Below are 21,519 nucleotides of genomic sequence, written 5' to 3'. Positions count from 1 at the left end.
ATTTAAGATGGTAGTGCTGCATTCAGGGGCTCTTTATTGTACAGAAAAAAAAACTGTTTCTTCTGACACCTGACTAACACAACAGAGAACATTCAGATTTGCAGACTAGAGATTAACAGCAGCAAGAGAAAGACAGAAAGGATGTGTTGGATTCAACTACTCAAATAGGACTGGTTTTAATACATCAAAACGAGCTTGTCAACCTTTTCTTCACACGTGCTTTTATTTCACTCACTTCAATAGATTAGTCTATAAGAAAATATAGACATCACATAAAGAGGAAGCAGTCAAACTATTATGGATGATTAAATCAATCTTCGCCGAGGTCATTGATTCCTCTTTCTATGGCATTCTTTCTCCATGCGCGCACACGCTGGCGTCATGTGAGGTCCCGGGCTCCATAGTGGCAGCCCGGACTGATTGTCGCCTCTTCACACTCTTTATTTAAATCATTCCTATAATTAAAAAGGACGAAATTATTCTGTGCCCTGTTTTTGCAACATCGATTGACGACCCAGTTTGGACAAGATGAGGCCCCCATGTTAGGGCACTGTGCCCCCACACCTCATCCCCATAGTGATTGAACACACAGCCTGACAAGTTAGTCCCTTAAATATTCTTGCAGGGAAAGGAGGAGGGACGGAGGGGGGGAGGCTGTGGGAGGAGGAGATACAAGTCAATAGTTGGCATGCGGCTCCAGCCTAAAATGCAGCGATAATGAGATGGGTCATAAAATGCTCTCTGCGCCATTATGAGTGATGAGATGCATTAAAGCTGACAGGGTATTACCTGCCAGTAATTAGGTTTTGTCATGGATTGAATTATTTCAAGGCGGCCTATCTTGGTAATCATGCAATTTTCTGCAGAGTGTGTGTGGAGTGTGTGAGGCTGCCACCTCTCTCCCGGTGCCCTCCAGCCGGTTATTCATCCTCCGTCTGAATGGGAGATGGAGAAAAAAGGCAGCGACGGAGGAGACCGTCAAACGGAGCGGATTAAGTCTCTTCATCCCACTGCACATGTATTAATCCATCATATATGCGCAAATGGACAGGGGTAAAGCTTGTACCACCTCGCACCACCGTTTCTAAAGAGGGAAATGAAAGCAGGGACATGCACCAAAACACGACATCAACACCTGATTCCTTAAAACCCAACACTGTCTTATTCATAGATGAAGGCTGTTTGTGGACAAGGCAGGAGTGATGTCCTCCGCAGCTGTATCACCGAGCTGTGTTAGAGCTCACTTTACGCGCAGCCCTATCTCTGCATAAACTCACATCCCATAAAAAACACACAGAGGACCGATCACGTACCTTTAAGTACAGCCAGGGATGCTCCAAAACAAATTATCCTGGTCGCTGCAGCTGTGTTGTTCTTCTTCTTTTAAAAGTGTCCACAAGGCAACTTTTCTCAGACTCCAGATCTTACGGAAACTTGGCGAGAGTTAAGAGAACTTCTCAGTCTTGAGTTTTCGGGATCACCTTTAACTCGGCTCCGACACGCGTCCCAGCACACAGGTCGTCTCTTCTCGTCCCCCTTTTTGTTGCTGTTCCTCACCTTCTTCCTCCTACCCGCCTTTCCGTGCGTCTCTCTGGTTCTCTGGTTGGAAACAAGCGGCGGGGAGTCGAGCCTCCTCTCCTATTTAAGCCCCTCCACCAGGTCCCCAGTCAGCAGCACACTCCAGCTCATCCAAGAAGCTGACAAGCACCGTTAGGGAAGGCAGCGCATGTTGCTCTAATGGACCTCATTAAGCTCTACTTACAGATGTTCTCTTAACATAATTGATCTGCAGCGAGTTGAGAGGACGGCAACCTATTCCCCAGCCCCCAATTATGGCCCGGTAATTAGATCCCCAACCTCCAGTTCTCCACATTCACCCTTCTAACATTCCGAAATATCAAAGTATCTCTTTCTCTCAAAGCGACCGCCCCCCCCACCAACCACCTCACCCATGTCTCCTCCCTCCTCCCCCTCCCACCCACAAGACACTATTGACAGTCAGATCTGCTAACCTTTGTAGTGTAGCCAGACTTAGCAGTGCACTCACTCCAATTGACAGAGCTCACTCACTCTTCTATTCCTCCTTCCTCTCCCCTTGCCTTTTTTTTGTTATCCTTTGGGAGATGGAGGGAGTCAGAGCAAGTGGCACAGATGGAGAGAAAAAAGAGGGGAAGGAGGGAAAGAGTAGGTTAGCACTTTCCATAAAGGGTTGTAATGATAATATCTGTCAGGGGAGGATCTTTTTTTCCCATAGTGCTTTTTTATCTTAAATAATTCCTCTCAACTTTGAAGAGAGGGAGAAAGAGGGAGGGGAGTTGTAACCGGTGAGGACAGATAGTGCAGCTTTTATAATGCCAATCAGTGCCACTCCTCTCACCCATCTAATTAGCCAGAGTGCTAAAACAGAAAGCACTTGGGGAAATGGTAATGTCAAGCTTTTGCATGTTAAAAAGAAGACAAATCTCCACAGTGACAAATAAAAAAAAAACTATTTGTGAAGGGGTGTAATCAAGTGTTTTCCGAGAAAGCAGTGGCGGGTAAAAATGTTTTCAAGTCTTTATGTTGTCACAGATGTACTGCACGTCGTTTTTCTTGATATCTGGATTCATGACCCAGATTGAAATGTTCCTCAGTGGGTGTGTGTGTTTCAGCACATAAAGTGAAACTCTAGCACTTAATGTGTGACGCCTGCAGCTCCTGATTTGAGGCGTGCATGCATCACTTGTGATTGAGATTCAGAAGTCTGTAAATATTCAGACTTATTTTTCCTTTTGTAAACAAAGAGTGTGTATCAAAGCCTGACATATTGTCATAGAGCTCCAACGTACGGTGGTCGACAGAGGCAAACGCATTACAACGGATCCAAAACACTTACAACAGGAAAGGGATGCGACAAAAAAAAAAAAAAAACCCAAATGTGACAAAACACATGCAATACATCTTCACCAACTTAACACATGTGCAGTATTTAAAATACGTTCATTACCTTGACAAAACATGCACAGGGTTTATTTAAAGGGCTGCATACACGAAACGCCGTGCATTTGCACCTTTCAGCCACCATACCACTGTTTTCCAAAAACATGAGACATACTGTTGAATTGTTTGACTTGTTATTTCAATACCACACACACACACACACACACACACACACACACACACACACACCCACACCCACACACCATTTAGTAAATTACAATTATAGTCGGTATGCAGTAGTGACAAAATGGCTGTGTGGTCTTTCCACATTGCTTTATTGGATTATGAACACAGAGCAGTCATCACAGAAAGCAAATGATTGCTGATGGCCAGTATCAGCTGTGGTCTTACACTTCATTCAAAAGCAATTCCTGGTACAGAGGCCAGACAATCAGTCAACCTTTTGTTAGTGCTGGTTATCAAAATTAATCTCCAATTAAGATTCTCCGCATATGTTCATATAAATTGAAGGATTAAATAATGCTCTATCGGATGAGAAATAATGTCTGTCTCTATACAATGTGCACCATCTACTCTCTACACTCTGACTGCAGTTTGGTGCTTTTGCCAGGTGAACAGAGGGTTTTTAAGAGGTTTCGTAACACCTGCTGCTGTTGATGAGTGGACCTTTCAAAACCAAAACAGTAATCTCAGAAATGCTGAAACCTTCCATAGAGTTTAGGGGAATTGCTGAGTTGGTAATATGTCTCTGTGGGTGTGTGAACCACTTTCAGATAACACACACACACACACACACACACACACACATGACTAAGTATTAAAAAAATAGGAATTAGTGCAGCTTTGTCGAAACAGTAAAATCACAAATCACTCCTTGAAAAGCGACATTGCTCGTTTATATAGTTTAGCTAATTTGATCAGTAAATACGCTTAAGGTAACAAGATTAAACAAAATGATCCCTTTAAGTGTTTTTTTTGTTGCATATTATTAGATTATTTCTGATGTATTTAAGAATTTAAACACCTAAGTTTGTCATGGTAAAGCTACTTTTTCAGGTAGTTTCATTTATAAAAATGAACTCTATTCAATCAAACACATTTTCCTTAGCTGCAAACTATAAAGGGTTTGCAAAAGTAATCAAACAAAAGTCTTGTTTTTGTTCAGCACATACTGAAGGAAGCAGGAAGTTACAGCCTGACACTTACATACTCTCTCCTTCTCCCACCTACTCTTTGATATGTCACCAAACTAAGCCACATCAATGGAAGCAATACAACCTTTAAACGCGTTACAAACTCACAGTGTGACAGAGTTAAGTTCGCTGACAGTTGCTGTCTGCACTCACTGCTGAGGCCATTCACGACCATAAACCCACGTACTTGAAATGACTCCACTAGACTGCTGCTGATATCAGCTCTCTTACATACGTGCTGTCCTTGACACTTCCTGTACATGTTAACCTAGAAAATACAGGAAAAAACACTTGAGGGCTTTGGGGTTCATCCGATTCATTCGTGTAACAGAGTCAGTGGACTAAGTGCCTGTCAGCTTCGAGGATACTATTGTTCATTCACTTTTCTTATTTTTGATATATTACATACATACAATTCTGTAGATTTTCATGCTTTTACTGTAAAAATGAAATAGGAAAACATAGCATTGATCAGAATCAGGTTTTTGTCAAGTAGGTTCACTCATACAAGGAATTAGTTTTGGTTTACAAAAGGTGCCTACATGAATACAAAAAGACCAACCATGTTGTAATAGAGCAACAAATATAAGCTTTTAACATACAACTGTGTTAAAAACGGATAAATATTGATTGATGAATCGCTTTGTGATATGTCGTAAAAGTCCCGCCCCTAAGCCTATCACGTACAATGTGTTGGAGTGCTAGCCAATAGAGATTGAGTTACATAGTGATGTCATTATGTTGTGGAAGAAAGAAAAAGGGTACAGTGGATGGATTTTTGGCTTTAAGGACCATTTACATGCACTAAAAACACTACAGGAAAAGGAAAAATAAGGCCGCTTTAATTCCACTACAGAACGGCCTGTTAATGTGGTCTGCACTCTAATGGCCTGTAATGTGTGCAATGCGTTAAACCTATAAACCTTAAAGAATTGAAAGGGAGTTATACATAAAGGGAAAATAACACTAACCTTAGACATGAAAACAAAGTAGGAAACTCAACGTTTCAGTCCTCCACTGGTTTTTACAAAACAGTGAGATGAAAATGATCAAATCAACTACGTCATTTTCTTGTTATTCTAACACACTCTTTGGCTTTATTACCACTTTGAATTGCCTTGTGTTGAAAGGTGCTATATAAATAAACTCGCCTTTCCTTTATTTGGCACTTATTGTCCTTCTAACCTTGTTATTTGTTCCGCAATTCATCCTTGGTTTTAACACCGTCGATATGTGAAACATGACAGGTGACTCATCGCATTTTCCAGAGAAACACCTAACAGACAGCAGGTGTTCAGAACAGCTGAGTTACGTAAAGGTTTTCACGAGTTGGCTGTTGGATTGAGGAAGTAGAGCATATTGATATCAAGCTGTCCCGATTACCAGATGCAAGTGGTTTATCCCATCAGTACCATTTTAAATGTCTGTCCTTCCAAGAGTCTTCTCTCTGAGGGTTTTGACATTTACTAGAGGACTCTCCAGCCCCTCTCTGCTATCACTCTCCCCCTATAGAGGAGTCCTCACAGGCCGACGAGGAGCTTAAGGATTGGATACTGCATCTGGTCCACACACACACACACACACACACACACACACACACACACACACACACACACACACACACACACACACACACACACACACACACACACACACACACACACACACACACACACACACACACACACACACACACACACACACAGGTCTGCCCCAGGGGGATAAGCCAGGGGACTGTCTACACTAACGACCAGCAGAGCCTCTCCTTAAAGTCACACTCAGTAATTGCTGCCAGTATACGACCTTGAAGTGGGGTCAAGGGATACGTAATTTTAATGACAACTTTTCCTCTCCCCCGCAGGCCAATTTTGTCTTTTGGCAGAAAGAGAAGTGGCAGAGCTAAGTTCCTAAGCCATCTTTCCACACAAAATCTGGAGAATCACCTTCGGTAATAGGTCAGAAGGGAGCCCTCCGAATCTAAAGAATAGCTGGGCCAAAGAGTATTGACCCTTCTTATTACTCCACTGAGAGTTAATGGAGATTACTTAATTCAAGCGCCTATTCATTTAGTCAGAATATAAAACGAGAACAGCCGCAGTCAAAGAGCGGGGACTTCGGTAATAGGCAGTCTCATTCTCTCTGAGTCTGAACTGGAAATAAAAGAGCTGTTGCAAGCTACAGTTTCACCTTTTGAAAACACTGCACATTCATACACCAGTTTTTTTTTATTTAGCTGTAGCAGATCAGTTAAAGTATGATGTAAGGTTGTGAAAACTCAGGGTGGATGGATGGTTAAAAAAAACTGAACCATACACCTAGGAGTCCAGTATACATATCCTGTTTGAGACCGAAGTTAATGGTGAGTTACACAACATACTTAACTTATGTTGCATTCATAATGTCCCTTATTACTCAACAAGGGTACTTATTTTAACCCAAAACATGATCGTCGGTTCTCTAACCTTAACCAAGTAGTTTCTGGTAAAAAACAGAAGTTTATTTAGAAAAAATGTTGAACACAACACATGGAAACTGACACATGCAAAAGTGACTCTCTAGGGCTACAGGTTATCCCTGTTTAAAGCACAGGGCTACTGTCCAAGCTGTGGTATGTTGAATGGGAATGAGAACATGTTGCAAAGACACTTCAGCTTAGAGCACATGGCCATGTCCACCATTCAACAGGTCCAACATCTCAGTTGAAACACTTATAGGCTCAGAGGTTGACCATATTAATCTGGGGGCATGTCAACAAAATAATTGCGTAATCTCAAAATGAAAATAAGCCTTAAATGATACGACTATACAAACCATCCAGTTATTGATGAATCAGCTGCTTCTTTATGTCAAGACCAGAAAGGTGTTTGATATGTAATCACATATGTTTATCTGATTATTAAACTATATTCTGGTGCTTGTTGTAAAAAAAAAGAGTAACTGGTTGTGGGTAATTGTGTCTTGACAGTGTGTAACATCACTCCAATTAGAGACAGCAGATGGAACAGGTACCTGCTGCCTGCAGATGGCTGTAAAGAGTGTCACCAGAGTAAAGGAAAGGCTAACAGAACGGATGCTTATTAATCTTTATTCTGTAGCATTAATGACATGATCAGAATAGAACAGGAGTTTTTCTCCTGCTTGATCACTCATCAAACAAATAAAACACGAGTTAGTGTTAGTGTGATATTAGAGAGGTTTGAATGCCTTTACAAAATACAGGAACCAAACTATTCTAGAACAAAGGGTCACTTAGCTATCGACTTACAAATATTGGCAACACGCCTCTGGATTGCCATCACCATACCCTGTACTGAACCTCTCTCCCATTGGGTGTGCATATTGTACGACATAACCATTTAAAGAAGTTGAAACTCCTTGAGGTTGATGATGAATGGTTAGAGTAATGTTGACTGGATGAAAGACAGAAGCAGGCCTCCTGAATGAATCTAATTGGGTAGGCCTTCTGAATAAAAACTATTCTGCCTTTGCTAGAATGTTTGAATGATTCCTAGCTGGGCATATAGCTTCACATTGTCTTCAATAAACACCCAGGGGACAGCAGGTCAGTTTTGGATGATTATCTCTTTTCTCACTTAACATAATTTTATTGCATTTCATTTCATTGTAAAACTGAAAACAAACGAAACCCACATTTACAAGGTGTTGCTTGATCGTTGTCTAATTAACAAACCCTCAATCATTAACCATTATATAAATACACAACATTTAACAGACACCTGAATACCCGTTAGCATTGATGCTAACCAAACATTTGAATTCCTTTCACATGGTCCCACCATTAGTATTACTCATTGTTTTAAAGTTTCTAGCACATGGTAAACTGTTTTTCATTGCATGTAAGTATTTAAACAGACAATTGATTGCTACTTACAGACATAAAGGCCCTTAGATTTCAGCAGGGAAAAGTGGATTGACCGAAGAAACACAACACATGTGCTCCACAGACAGCCAGAACCAGGAAACTATGGCAAGCCTTTATGGACAAACGGTGCAAAACAGGAAACACTCTGCTAGAGTCTTTTCTTCAATGTAGATTCAGATCTTAGTATCAGTGGTGGGTAGAGTACTGAAAATCTGTGCTCAAGTAAAAGTACAATTACTTCCTTCAAAATCTACTTGAGTAAAAGTAAATATTCCAATTGGAAAACCTACTCGAGTAAGAGTAAAAAGTACTTCAGTTATAAAGTTACTCAAATTACAAGTTACTTTTTTTTGTATTGGAGTGCTTGAACCAGTGAAAAAGACATAACGTGTGTGAGTAAGTGAGAGAGAGAGAAGAGATGCATTCTTAAAACATTTCTTCACAAGTTGCTTCATCGTGTGTATTGTTCATTAAACATCTACAAATGTATGCTTATTAAAATCAACAAACACAAGACCGACAATAACACCATATAGGCCATCAGACAAATGCTTAAAAATATATGCTAAAAATGTAATGTAATTTCAACTACCAATAAAACACAGGCTGGCAGAGAGACAGAGAGAGAGAGAGAGAGAGAGAGAATGGGAAAGGGGGAGTGAGAGTGAATTACTGAGTAAACTTTTTCTTCAGTTTCACCAGTAACTGGTTTTCAAAATTCTTGCCCCCTAGCCTTGCTCTTCTGCTTGTGAAGAGCAGCCCTCCACAGCTGAACAGCCGTTCGCAGGCTGCAGAGGCAGGAAGTGCAGTGTTTGTTTTTATGGACAGTTTCTGGAGAGTAGAAAATGAGTGAAGAAGGTCCATTTTTTCAGAAGAACAGGACAGGTAGCCTTCCAATTCATTTGTTTTCTTGACCGTCATACTGGAAAAGAAGTCGTCATCCTCTTCTGGGTCATCCTCAATTTCTGCCTCGGATTAAGTGTGTCGCCTGATGTAGTCCAGCCCTGTAGAAATGGACAAGAACATACAGTATGAGTATATAGTATATTATATATTATATACTCATATATTTCCCCTGGCCATCTCTAAAATGTAACATCAATCCTTGTATTTAGTGTTTAACAAACCTTACCGAGCTTGAGGAGGTTTTTCTGATTTCTCCACAATTTTGGAAGCAGTATTGCCGCAGCGATAAGCTCCGGGTCCTTTTTTATTTCCTGAAAGCGCTTTTTCAGACCGTGGTGCAGACAATGGAGGAGTGGGAGGCAGACCTTTACTGATGACTCCATATTCACCAACTTCTCTTCCAGAAAGTAGGTGGTGGGTAGTAGCCAGCCCATGTAGGCGTTTGTCTCTGACTGGAGAATGTTCAGCGCTGCTGCCATAGGCTTCATATCAGCGACATACTCCTCCAGGAAGGACATCTCTAGAGGGCTGAACCTTACATTGAAGGAGAAGAGGAAATTTAGTATTAATTAACAAGAATGAACAAAGAACTAAGTGAGTGAAAGAGTGTTAGTGAGTGAGGGAGGATGAGTTAGACAGGTGGATGACAGTGTTTGTGTGAGTGAGAGAGTGTGTGTATCTGAATGAGAGTGTGACTGAGTGCATGAGTGAGAGAGAGAGAGAGAGAGAGAGTGTGTATGTGTGTAAGAGATAAAACATTCAGTGAATTAATCTTACATCTTGACTTTGAATTCTGAGCAAACATTCCTCAAGGCGTCTTCACCGTTTTCTTTGTAAACACGCTCTAACCTCTGAACAGCCAGGAACGTAGAATTCCAACGTGTTTGGAGGAGCCTGATGAGTTGGAGATCACACAAATTCTGCTGCCTGGCTAGAACGGGCAACTTTGTTCCAGAGAGCAGAACATTTGGCGAATGTTGAACGGTACACACGTTTGAAAGTTTCCTTTTCCGCTCCTTCACACATGTCTGCAGTTGTTATCAGTTGTTATCAAGCACATTTTTGGTGTGGTGGTAGCAGAACGTCTTGATGGGTATCTGCGTCTAGTATACTACTCATGTTGTGAAAGTCAACATCTTCAGAATCATCCTCTTCATCTCTCTCATCATTATCCTCCAGCTCAAGGGAGTGCTCACCAAACACCCTAAAGGCCTTCAAAAAGTTAGATCCACAGTCTGTGATTGTTTTGGATGAGGTACTCCCTATGAACATCATCGAGTGCAGACGCGAGGACGTCAAACGTGTGTGACCCTTTCAGGGGTCGACATGCAAGGGCAGCGGAACACCTCTGGAGGCTGACCTCATCAATCCAATGGCAGGTGACACCGAGGAAGCTGCGGTGATGAGCTGTCCAGCATTCTGTTGTGGTGGCCACATAATCAATGCAACTCAGTGCCTGCTTTAACTTGCTGTTCATGCCCTCACACGACATATTAATTCTCACCCTCAGAGTTTTCCTTGTCATCACTGAAGATGTAGGGCTCAATGTTGTAATGAGTTCTTTGAAGGATAGAGACTCAACAAGGGAGAAAGGGAGCAACGCATCACAGATAAGGTTAACAATGAATTGTCCACATTTATCTGGGAAACTGCCATCCTCGCAGGATGTTTGGCCTGCACGGCATTCCCAGTATTTTGGGGTCTTGGGTCTTGGATCTTGACATGCAAACTTTATAAAGATGTATTTTCCCTGGGTGCTTCCTCTGTAATGGAAGCACAAGCAAAAAAACTACATGGGGTCATGCTGGTTGTATGCACACATATTTGGCATCCAGGATACCCACTTTTATTTTCATTAAACCCTGTTACAAGAACACTTAAAGCTGAGACAACCTGACAAGACTAGACTATATATAGATCTGATATCAGATCAACTGCAGAGAATTGTTTGATGTGATACAGGACAGGACATCTGCTTTAATTATATCAGATAGCACTATAGGCTAAGATAACAGACGTGTTATACATTGGGCTGACTTAATCTCATGCTGTTCAAGTTTACAAAATTAAAAGATAATCTCCAAAAGTATTTCATTGCACAATCTTCATTTTACTTAAAAACATGTACCCCTGGTATGTGCAATATCATTCGTCCTGCTAAATATTAAGTTACATTATAGCATATTGATAATTTGGCGCCTAATTTTAAAATAACCTTGAAACAATCGCACTAGCATCGACTGGTTTAACTTGATAGCCTACAAGCCTAGAGAATACTGAAAAAAACTAGCTGCTAGGTCTCAGGCTAACAAGTTTATTGCACGACCAGAACATGAATTGGAGGATGAAACCCTCTTTATTAGTCACATACATGCACACAGCAGAGCACACACAGTGAAATTGGTCCTCTGCATTTAACCCATCCTAGTACTAGGAGCAGTGAGCAGCTATTGTGCAGCGCCCGGGGAGCAGGGATCGGAGGTGTCCAGTGCCTTGCTCAAGGGCACCACAGCAGGTCCTAGGAGGTGAACTGGGACCTCTCCAAGTAGCAGTCCACTTTCCATATTTCAAGTCTGGTTGGTTCAGCAATCTACAAAATTGCCTACAACATAATTGCTGCATTTATTCAGTTGCATTCTGTTGTCAACACTCCCTGAAGCATACATTCAACTAAAGTTATACTGTCAAGCAATAGCCTACTACTGCAGCTAGGACTAGCTCGCGCTTGCCAGCCACTGATAGAAAACAATGCAACTTACCTCAACGTGTTTGCGGAGGTTAAATGACGAATTTTTGAAGGCTGATATCGTGGTCAGCTTAGGGTGACATAGTAAGCACTTCATTATGAAGTTTTCTCCCTTCCTTGGGAAGGAAGAGTGTGGCCAGATGTGGCCAGGGGTTGACCACGGGAGTGGGAGCTGCTCCAGTTCTACTACCGTCCATCTCCGCATCCATGGCGTTTCTAGTCCTCACTCCCAACTTAACGGTCGACTCGTCTCCTCAGCTTTGGACCGTTGCAACCGGGGGAGGGTGCGTCCCTAACCTGTAGGCTTGTATTCCAGTTAACGAAGATATGTGTACTTTTATCAAATATTTACTCGAGTAAGAGTAAAAGTGCAGACTTAAAAAAGGAACGTGGAAAGTACTCGTTACCCAAAAAGTACTTTTTTACTACCCACCACTGCTTAGTATGAATACAAATGGTATATGTGATAAAACCATTGAATGACAACCGTCATGTTTTTATGTTTGATTTAGTTTTTAACAGTGTTTGTATTCTACTTTATTAACCACGCCAAGAAAACCGTGCATTTTGATTGTCTGAAACATCATGTTGTTAATATCCATCGTAGTGAAAGCTTAATCTGAAGGGGTTTAACCACTTCATTGTCAGTCAAGGGGCTGAATACATTAATCACAAGTGTATTCAAATTTAGAGATACTGACATGGATTTCAACTTCAAAAACTTCAACAGTAGGGCCAAACATTTTTCAAGAAACAGTGTGCTTGGTGCTAACAGTTCTCAGAGGGACTATTTTTCCATGAGGAAAACATATAGCAGTCAGTTCTGTGAATCATCCTGAGATTTTAAGCTACCACTTTAAACCCATCCTTTTGGGTCCTCATGATTTGAAAAGAAGCAATTTCCTCTCTGTATTAACACTACCTTCATTCTCCAGGAAGTATTTCTGTGGTAATCATGTGTTGGTTTGTAATCCACCTGCTCACCCTTGTAAATGAACACTGTCATAGAGGATGAAATATCTTTAAAATTGAATGACTCAGTGTAATTTCAGGTAGGCTACAAGATGACATTACTGTTGAAAAGAGATTGGTGTTGGATTATATTGGGTAAATCTCTTGTGAACATGCTTTTCAAAAGAAAAAGCAATATATTCTAATCCCTACATTCTGACAAATTTTAAATTCAGGGAATTATTGATCGGAACACAATAACAACTTTTCACTCTGGCCCTCTGAGTAATAAATGCAAATTAGAGTTATGTACATACTATTGAAATAGGCTGGACATCAAAACAGCGCCTTTAAAATGACTGCAGAGTTGAAAGTTGTGAATAAGTTATTGAAAAACAAACTTAACAAGGTCAAGACATCAGACTTTCCGTTAGCTGGAGGAAAATAAAGCAAGTTTCAGAATCAGCTCAGTGAAAAACCTTTGAAGAATGCACATGAGCAATTCCTGAAATCGTATAAGAGATGTTTGTCTGTATGCTTTTAATGAATAAGGTCTGTCTGCGGTTGTTTAACACAGACAACCAAATTAGATAATATTCTATTAGTATCTCAGAACCAGAAACAGACTCCCAGCATGTATCACAGGCTGCATACAAATGAACACATCATACTCGTCAATAAATAAACAGCACACACAAATGACTGCGCATGAATTAGCATTGATACAATTGAACCCATTGTTGATATTTTAACATGCTGAACAGGAGTTGTTTCAGATCTGTGTCTATACATTCTTAAAACATTTGGCACCTTTTCTGCCTACACTATTTTTCTTTAAGTTGCATACCTAATTATATATTACGACCACAAGACAACAAAAAGCAATTGTTTGTAAAACTCTATTTTCAAACCTGAGAGACTTTTACAAAAACGTTTATTTATGACATACTTTAAATCAAACTAAAAAATCCAAGTCTGGAAGGACTAACCAAATAGAACAAAATATGGAGGATGCCTGGGCCAAAAGATCATGGTTTTGGGATAGGGTTAGGCCACAAACAGCGGTTCATTACATTTGTGAAATGAATTTGATTTTGTGGTGATGTACTTTGGGACTCTTTAAATACAGTTTGAGTGTCACGTGTGAATAGCAGGCTTAAAATAGTGGTTTTCATAACAAAGGAGGGAATAGCTGGACAGACAATTAACCCTAACAACATACGTACATTAGGCTGAGTTTGTAAAGCAGTGGACGGAGCACTCCTTGCCTTTTTACTTCATCATCGTCAAATTCAGTATCGGAAAAGTTACTAACTTAATTTGCTTGAAGAAATTTATGTTTCTCATCTTAAAAACCACTGAGAAGAGGTCCCGTTTTTGATAGAGAATACCTTGGTTTCTTCTTTTATAATGTGACATTGTTGTGTTGTCTTCTCTTTTCTGTTATCAGAATACAGTAAGTAAACACAACCTTATTGATATTTCTTCTCGAGTTTCTTTATTTGCATGTTTGACATTGAGGTAATCCAAAAGTAACTGAAAGTAATCAATACTTCATAACACACTCTTAATTCATCATACATAAACCTTTAACTCTTAGGACATTCAATGGGAACCTTATTAATAACAACATTAGTGATACAGACTTTTGGTCATTTATTATTGCAGGGTTAATTTCCTTCAGTGTTCGCTTGACCATTTAGGAGGGTATTACAGGCGCAGGTTGTCCAAACTCTCCAACTCTCTGACGCTCCGTGGCAGGGGGAGAAGTGATGGCAGGACTGGGCAGCAGTTTTTCTTTGTACTGTGGAAAACACATACAAACGTTTCAATTCCTCATTCAAAAGCCATAATGACATATGCAGAATAGCTGTATATACTCAATAAAGACATCTTTGATGGAGTTGCTATTAAATGACATACTTGCACAGCACTCCACCGCGCCTTGGCTTTGGCTTCATGGACTCCACTGTCCTCTCACTTTGAGTTGTTTCAAAGGCAGGGATACTTTTCTCCTTATGATCACTGGTTACCTGGTGACAAAAATATATAAATATATATATTACATAATTTAACCTTAAACAACCAATAAAAAAGTAATTAAGTATTTGCATAAACATAGATCATGTGTAGATAAGTAAGTTTAAGAAAAACTGACAAAAGTAAATATGAATCACCTGGGCATCAGTGACTCGATGGCCTCAGGGAGCGTGGACACAGTGACTTCTGTCGGTATTTGAGGATTCTCGGTGCTGGAAGGTGGAACAGGTGGAAGCCGCTGTGCTTTAGTGGAGAGTCCTCTGAAGGCAGATGTTATTTCTTCCACGCACCTGTCTGTTACCTGGGGACTTCTCATAGTAAGTCTAGCCAAGTCAGCTGTTAAGTTGTCCATACCATCGCTTGATAAATGGTCCATTTTGATTGACAGTCCAACCACGGCAGCTGTCAACTCGTCCATATCATTTGCAAAAGTTTATATATTCGCGCAATGCATCTGGTGTAAAAACTCAGTTCGAATGAATGAAATTCATGACCTTGGAACCTAGAATAGTTCTCTGGTATGTTCCAGAACACTGGAACAGCAGCTGTTACTAAGCCTAAATGAATACAAACAATAGAATAGCTGATTAACAATAATTGTTAATAAATCGAAGAAATAAATCTGCCCCTGCCCTTTTAGAGTTATCTGGCCCACCTACTTAACATCACATGTAATGTTACACATAACAACACTTGTTTCCAGTAGCAATATCGCTAACCATCTCCCAGAACATTTAGATTTACTCAAGTACCGTTCTGCAGTAGGCCTACTTTCTCCACATAATTGTACTGTACTTCATTTATTTCATCTTTTTTACTACTTCATACTTCCATTCCACTACATACCAGAGGAAAATGTAGTACTTTTTATTCCATAACATTGATATTACACTCACAGCTAGTTACTTGTGACATATAAATCAGATGATATGGTCATACAGTATTTCCCTGTATTGTACTACAAATCTACCAATTTTTTTATGATGTCTTGCACTTTGACAAACTACATGAAAATGAAGAAATGTTTGGGCTATACAGTCCTCTCAAAGTGCTTGTTTCTTTCTCAAAGTGCTTGTTTCTTTCTAAAGTGCCTCTTTCTTGCCTCTTCCTCCTTCACTCCCTAGATAGCCGAATGACGAGTCAACTTTTGGTTCGTACCGGCGGACAGTTTGTCTCAATTTCTGTGTGTGTAAAAAGGCGATCCACATACAGAGAATAAGATCCACAAACACATTTTCGTTCTAAAAGTACAAAATGGGTTCACAAATGCCTGATCGAAAGCCTTTTACGTCTTTCTCTGGAACTGTAATCCGTTACAGAAAAAAGGAACGTAATCAGATTACAGTTGCATTTTACTACCAGGATTACAATGTTACAATGCATTATAAAATTAAGAACTATATACTACTAATAACATTTGATTATGTAGGTATAGCTACGAACTCTTTATGAGAACAGCATGGGCCGAGAGACACTGACATATGGACATGGACATACTCGTGAAACCACATGTGAAATGTATACATATTTTAGATGCTATTTCAAATGCCATTACACACACACACACACACACACACACACACACACACACACACACACACACACACACACACACACACACACACACACACACACACACACACACACACACACACACACACACACACTCCTTCAGTATCAAATAATAACATTTCTCCAAGCCTTTAATGATAACCTTGAACAATGCAATGCTGGTAACTGCTACATAATATCTATCGATTCCATCCGGCGTGATTTCCTTGAGTAGCTTGGGCTGAAATTACTTGTGTGTGTTCAGAACTGAGCATTTCAAACAGACTGCTGTATACCTCAGCAGCAATCAATCAGCCTTAATCCAAAACCAATTTACTCCGCCTGAAGAGGAAAATATCTTTTAATCTCTTGCCGACAATCCCTGATTGCAGTGCAGAGCATCAGTTGACAGTCAAACTGTGCCGCTTAGAATGGGATGTTTATATTGGATTTGCGGTTGCCATTTTTACATACACATGAATGAATACTCAATTTAATACCTGTGAGTACAGTTTTTCCCTCCTTGATGGTGGAATATTGCTTTCCCTGACATTCTTTCCATATCCTGTTTTAGCCACCAATACACTGAAGCAAAAAAGACGAAAAAGGTGATCACATATAAAGGAAACAGAGACAGCTGGATGGTGTGTACACATTGGATAGGGAAACAAGTGTGGGAAAGATTTCAATACCAACTAAAATATTAATTGTACCTCTGACATTAAGCCATCTGTTGTACAAAGGGAATTACTTGTATCCTTTGAGGCCGAAGTGGTTACACAATATTCATTCTGAACCCATTATAACCTCTGCCAGCGTAGTTGTTTGCTGGAAACAGTGTGTATCTAAAAATTAATACAAAAAATACATTTGCCCCAAACTATGCGGAGAAATTGTTGAGAAAAGTGGTTAAATGTAGTTATTAGTAAAAGTTGTAGGACCACGCAGATGCTCAAGTGCAGGCAATTCACTGCAGAAATACATCAGTAAATACAGATGACAAACATTGTTATATATTTTAAGAACCAAATATTTTGTTACAACTCCCAGCATTAGCTCCAGCTGCTTGAGCTCTGCAGCACACTTGATCATCATCATGCAGTGATTTCCTTTATATTCACAGCACTAATGAGAGGACAATAACAACACTCACAATCTCCTCTGGCTATGAACATTTCAGTCATTTGCAGTAGTACATTTTCCAGTGCAGTCTGTCCAAGCCCCTCAGTAACCAAACTAATTGAGGGCCATATGTAAGCAAGTAGTTCTTGCTTTAGAGTAGCGCAGGGAGGGAGTCTTACAAATGAGCCCCCCTGGAGGGAAGCACAGCTGAGCCACGGTCGAGCAGAACATCACCACGTCGAACAAGACAGAGCCAGCCAGGGACAGCTCACCCAGTGGTTCCAGCTGCCAAAACTCCACTCTGTGTTTGGTGTGGCGATCGCTCTCAAACCAGTGCTAGATGCAGTTAGCAGTGTACAGAGCACTAGTACCTGGTTATTAGAAGGAAAATTGTTATCAAAGTATAATCAACAAAACTGTATTTTCATTTGAAGCAGGTATTAAACAATACTGGTTATTGGTAGTGTTAGCTATAAGATCTTAGCAATTGCAGAAAATACTGTTTATCTACCTTAGACCTACATTTGTGTTGTGTAACACCACTATTGTGTGTTGTATATTTAAAGAGAGGATTCAGGAAGCCCCTCCAAAATCATATTAGGTAGATTAGATCGTAAACAGTCGAATGGTAGATTTATACAATAAAGTATTACAGATCAGAATGATATCAAAGAAATACTAACAGTAAATAGTAATGGTAACCCTAACTCCAACCCCGTCTCCAAGACGTCTGTCCAAACAGTTCATCCAAGGTGAAAAGTCTGTCCTTAAATCGAGTCTGTTTACGTTTTGCCCTTGAATAGTTTGGAGAGAAAGGGTGTAGTCACAGGCCTTAGAGGCGGAGTTACATCATCTTGGGGGAGTGGTCTAGTCAGGAGAGGGAAGTCGATGCCGATCCCATTAAAGCTTCTACATTAAACTAAACTAAACTCTTGAGCCCTCAGGAGGAAATGTCACTTGATAACTTACAAATTTGTCCTAAAATACCCATTATCTCTGCTTAATTCCCCCACAAGTAGACAGTATGACTACAATGGTGACACTATCAGACAAAGTGTGACTTGTACTCCTTATTCTGCCATTGAATATACACCTGTGTTGGTAATCAGTCTCCACAGCCAAACAATGACACATACTGTAGTATAGTCATTAATGCGTCTGGAGTGTCGCTTTGCATGATTCTGGAGCGATACGTTTAGAGTTTATCCCCCGAGGAGCATGAACAAACTTTCATGGAGCGTGACCATTGCAGCAGACTGCAGGCACAGTGGTTATTCCTCTCTTATCCAATTAAATGTTGCAGTATGGTTTCCTTTAGTATTGATTCATAAAAAAGGTCAAAGTTGTAAAGTTCAACAATAGTTGATGTAAAAAGCAAGAAGTGTAACACCTATTGACTGGATGAATAATGAGCTCAACAGATGCCAATAGAGAGGGCAAGCAGTGTCCTCTACACGAAGCTGCCTGCCCACTCTCGCTTTTTTCTCGCTTTTTTGTCCTTCCAAGCAGAGGAATGGTTGATTAAGAGGAGGCTTGTGGATGGCTGTTGTTTTACTCCCTATTGATCCTCGGAGCACAACTTTCCATCATGCAGAGAAGGCCAGGGCCAAAGACGACAGCTAATTAAGATGGCTAATCACTTCATTTCACAACGGCTGCAGGCTCTGTCACTCTTCTTCCCGGCACCTGTTGTCTGGTATCAGTGGCACGATAAAAAAAGTGGACATTTCTAGCATTAGCCTGCTGATCTGCAGTAATGATGAGAAAATCAGGGGCGGAAGGTTGATATATGGCTTAAGACACACATTTCGATTCTGAAGTCATGGGATAAAATGTCCAGCCCCTGATGGAGCTTTACTGATTAGACACTGACAGAGGGTCTACCAAGCTATGGTGGGCCACAAAACAGTGCTCTATTTGGTCATTACCAATTACCAGTAAAATAGTTAAACACCTCTGGCATAATAAACCATTATGTCGTTTCAATTAGGAAATTTGAAAATGCTGTAGAAATTAAAAGGTGAAGATTGGCATTTGCTGATTCTCTGACTTTTTCTCTACATCACTATGAGTTTAAAAGGTACATGAAATACCTGAAAAACTAAAGCACTTCTGTTAAGCCTCAATGCACCTTGTGATCATTTTAAGTGAACCACCGTTAGCAAGTATACACACTAAGCTAAGATTGTGAATGTATTCATCATGGCTAAACACTCACAAGTTAGCATTGTTAGCATTTTGACATTAGCTTAGATTATACTACATGCAGTAATTCAGTGAAACACATTTAAAGTAGATTTGATGTCACTTTAGGAACCCTTTATACAGTCAGGACATTTTATAAGCCTAACAATGACAAGATAATGGAAAGGTTGCTCCAGAATTAATAAAAAGTAGTGCCAGTATCACAGATACAAATTTAAAAGTACTTTTCTAGTGAGTTAAAAAAGTTTCTTAGACTCCAACAATCACAGTTTGTTTATCATAGCAGTATCATAGATTTAAGTTTTATTAAGTAGATTTGTAGACTTTATTAAATGTGTGTTTAATAAAGGGACTGTTGGCATCAGCTCTTTCAACAAATACCCAGTAATAACACATTTCATTTCACAACCAAGACTATTCCCAAACCTGAAGTAATTAATTATGTAAACCCAAACCAGAATATTTGAACATAACCAATTACTTTTAAGCCAAATCCTAAAAAAAGAACCAACAAATGATATCCTCCTGCCAACAGTTGTGGTATAAACAAAAAAAGATGTTGTTTTGGACGTCATTTCTGGAACTAATATTCAGTTTTTTAAGTTTATGATCTTTCCATATCAATTTATCAGCCACAAAATACAGCTTCAATGAAGTCACTAAAGCATTAAAAGGACACACCATTCAAATAAATGTAACAAAACATTTACACAGACAAAAAAGACATGGAGACAAATTAACAAAAAGTGCCTTAATGAGCGTGGTTGCATTATTTTATGACCTGTAATGTACAGACGTGTAAGGGTTTGATGGGAATTGTGTCATCAAACTGCAAATTAAGCCTTTATTTCATGCTGCTTTGGGGTTCAAAGCCCCTCAGGATGAGAGGCCTTTAGCTCAGACGCAGCACAGCGGAGGATAACAGCGTTGATGTACAAGAAAACTCAAAGTCTTTACATCTCACTTCGTTGTCTCTCCATTTTTTTATTTTTCGTATTTTCGGGAAGAGCGCCTCATCCTCCTCCTTCATGTCTTAATTGACTGCTCTCTCAGAGTGTCATGGGACCCTGCACAACAGTTTGCCAATCCCCCTGTGATCATCACACCCCAACCCAGCCTCAGAGTGACCGGCGTACTCGGATTCTGCTGTTATATGCCGTGCATATCTGTGTGTCGTTGGCAACAACCGCCACGGAATACATTTTGAGACAAGCTTGTTATACAGTAAGAATCCAGGAGGTAGCGAGTCACCTCGGTCCTTTTCAGAATCACTCTCTGTGAGGTATTGGATGCTGCTCTTTTATGTCAAGTGGACTTATTCTGATTCTTTGAGAAAAGGGAGCCAAACATTACTCAACCATTGAAGGTGGTGGAGTGTATTTATGCATGGCAGGCACAGGATCACCAAGTGCAGCATTTCTCTTTTTCCATCAAAGCGATATTGATAACGGGGAACTCCATCTGGAAAAGTCGACCCCAGCCTCGGTGTCACACTCATCATTTATTTGCTCTTTTGACCATTCTGAGAAGTGATTTGTGCGCTGGGATAAACACAGCGGCGCTAAGCCCCAACCAGCGCTTATGAAAGGAAACTGTTAGGGAATGATTTCCCACCTGGATTCAGCCTGGATAAGCAGTTTGAAACAGGCAGCTGCTCGAATACTGTTGACTGCATTACTCTGTCTGTGTGTTTGTGTGTGTGTGTATATGTGTGTTGGTGTGTGTGTGTGTGTGTGTGTGTGTGTGTGTGTGTGTGTGTGTGTGTGTGTGTGTGTGTGTGTGTGTGTGTGTGTGTGTGTGAGGCCACAATATTGCATCGCTCCTTCATTGTCTGATTCAGAAGTGCCACTGCACCACCAAAAGTCAAAGAAGAAAGTGTGAGAAGTTCAGTTGAATTATGCCAAGTTGTAGAACATACAAACTTAGCGAGAGATTATAGCTGGAGTCACTTCACATCAGGCAGATCCACCAGGGAGCTAATA

At 40.3% G+C, this 21,519-nt stretch overlaps 1 protein-coding gene across 6 annotated transcripts in view; it reads right to left on the bottom strand.

Moving 5' to 3' along the window:
* The window catches only part of lmo3 (LIM domain only 3), a 43,393-nt gene extending 35,286 nt beyond the window's left edge, over positions 1-8,107 (bottom strand). For 3 of the 6 annotated variants that reach the window (XM_063905965.1, XM_063905969.1, XM_063905972.1), the window contains exon 1: positions 1,314-1,875. The gene's annotated coding sequence lies outside the window, so the exon portion shown is untranslated. Of the gene's footprint in view, positions 1-1,313; positions 1,876-8,025 lie in introns of those variants that run through there. The other 3 variants (XM_063905968.1, XM_063905975.1, XM_063905967.1) reach the window with 3 other exon arrangements.
* Positions 8,108-21,519: the final 13,412 nt, after the last annotated feature.

Source organism: Eleginops maclovinus, chromosome 17 (genome assembly GCF_036324505.1).
Source record: "Eleginops maclovinus isolate JMC-PN-2008 ecotype Puerto Natales chromosome 17, JC_Emac_rtc_rv5, whole genome shotgun sequence".
NCBI lineage: Eukaryota > Metazoa > Chordata > Actinopteri > Perciformes > Eleginopidae > Eleginops > Eleginops maclovinus.
The sequence above is the reverse complement of the archived record's forward strand: the minus strand, read 5'-3'. Positions and strand labels throughout refer to the sequence as shown.